The sequence below is a fragment of the Melanerpes formicivorus genome, unplaced genomic scaffold, assembly GCF_026170545.1.
Source record: "Melanerpes formicivorus ecotype bairdi unplaced genomic scaffold, bMelFor1.0.p_v2 SCAF_7, whole genome shotgun sequence".
NCBI classification, from domain to species: domain Eukaryota; kingdom Metazoa; phylum Chordata; class Aves; order Piciformes; family Picidae; genus Melanerpes; species Melanerpes formicivorus.
The window spans coordinates 16860058-16862465 of NW_027142359.1; positions in this window are offsets into that span (position 1 = coordinate 16860058).

The window sequence follows — 2408 nt, forward strand, 5'->3', positions numbered from 1 at the left end:
TAGATACTTAATACCCTGTGGTTTTCAATCTATATTTAAACCTTGCCTTATCCAGTGATCGAACAATATGTTCAGGGACATAAACTCCAACTTATCTCAGTTGATTCACCATTCAGATATGCTTGCAAACCTCTCAGCTAGCTTCCACAGACAGGGAGCTGAAATAAAAAGTATCACTTGTGCTGTATGATACTTTTTTAGAGGTGAGCAAACAACGCAGAGCAAAGAACGTCAAAAACTATTGTTAACTAAATATCAAGATCTCTTTGAATTTATTCAACATTCTCCATTTGTTGCAGTTTTTACTCATTGCTTTCAAATTTTTGTATTTTAAAGGTTCAACAGTCATTAGCCAACCTGTGTAGCATAGCTCAGATGAATGTGCCCAAGTAGTGATTTTTAACACTTTCACCAGTAAATTTTGAGCACTCTGGTGATATTAAATATTTCTCTTGGCTTTGACAAACACCTGTGGAATGGTTTCTGAACCAGTGTCAAAGACACTTGGGCATACCAGTACAGCAGAAGCTGGAAGCAGCATAGCATTATCAGTGTGATGCTGTTCGTTATTAATTATCACCATCAGGATGGAAGATTTATTAGCTCAGGTGCAGCATCACTTCACTTGGATCTCTTGCTTTCAGAATCCAAGCTAGTAACCTCTTACTATGCTGTTTTACTCCTTGTGGATGCATTACACCCTTCAAAATCAGCTTGCTATTATTTGTGTGGTGCTCCAATATGCAGCACTGTGGTAGAGCCACCACATTTTCTGAGTAGTTAAATATGTGGGTACTAAAATACTTGAACTTAACTCTGACATCTGCGTATTTAGATTTTTATGTTCCATAAAGATGTCATCTCCAAGGGAAGCATCCAACCCTTTTTTTTGTTCCCTATAGATATTCATTAGCAATGAAGGGTTAATCTAATCTAAAACATTCTTAATTTTGAGACCATATAAAAATGACCAGAAAAATAAAATATGAAGACTTAAACAGACAGAAACACATATTTAAAACTGGCAACCCAAACAAAAAGTCTGGAAAAGAGTCCTATTTTTGTACTGAAATATTTAATCCAATTAGCTTCTAGTTGATATGACATATAAAATCTAAAAATACTCTTCACTCTTTTTCTTTATGTTTTCCTAAATATAATTCATTGCTTGTGAAAGTAAGGGATTAATAGCACCGGAGATGGGAAAATACAGTGTAGATTGGCACAGAGCAAATTTTTCCTCAGCATAAGGCTGTTTTACTATACAAGGCTGTATAGTACTCGCTTGAGTCCTGATCCACAAAAGCCCCTCTTTGGCAGCCCTCACAGAAGTTAAAGAAAAGATCAGTGAGGTTTCTTCATTCCAGAATGCTGGGATCAACAACAGCTCTGCCCAGGTAGTTATCACATTTTTTCTAGTACATTGTCTGCTCTGCACTGAGTTATAAGTCCATCTAATGATGAGGGCTTACTGTAGTCCTCAAAAAACGAAAAAAAAAGCAGCCTGTTCCACTAATAGACAGCTCTTTGGAAAATAACTTTTCTTCATATTTTAAAAAATTCACTCACTTCATTACTTCTAACTGCATATTCTTTTAACAGTCCTGGGCAGTGATAGCCAGTTACAGTGAACTATCCCAAATAAAGAGGTAGGTTCATAAAAGAAATCACATAGATTTACGTATCTGACCTTTTCTAAATTCCAAATAAATTCTGTAAAGAAGTGCTATTGCATTAATTCAATTTGCCCATGTGGTAGAGAGACAAGAATGGCACTCTTCAGAGAAAGCAGTATGCTTAAGCCAAAGCACAATGTGTGAAATCCATTCTGGTGCAGAAACAATGTAGAATTATGATGGTTAAATCCCACACAACTCCTGGGTTAGGGCTAGTGCTATTTAACCAGATAAAAGTTGCTTGTTCTTTACATGACATACATTTCACTCAAAGTGTCTATAAAAAAAAAAAGGCCCAATGTGCCAGTAAAAGAATTTCCTGAGCTATTATCCCAGCTGAAACATTTTTCTATAAAGCAGGACCATCTATGTAGGCTTTTGCTTTCTCTAAACTCAGGCAGATGATGGTGTCTTCTCCCAGGCAGCCAGTACCAGAACAAGAGGACACAGTTTCAGGCTGCACCAGGGGAGGTTTAGGTTGGATGTTAGGAAGAAGTTCTATACAGAAAGAGTGATTGCCCATTGGAATGGGCTGCCTGGGGAGGTGGTGGAGTTGCCGTCATTGAAGGTTTTCAGGAGGAGACTTGATGGGGTGCTTGGTGCGAGGGGTTAGTTGTTTAGGTGATTTGGATTGGTTGAAGGGCTGGATGCAATGATCTTGAAGGTCTCTTCCAACCAATTCTCTTTATGTTCTCTCTTCCAATTCTATTCTACTCTATTCTATTCTATTCT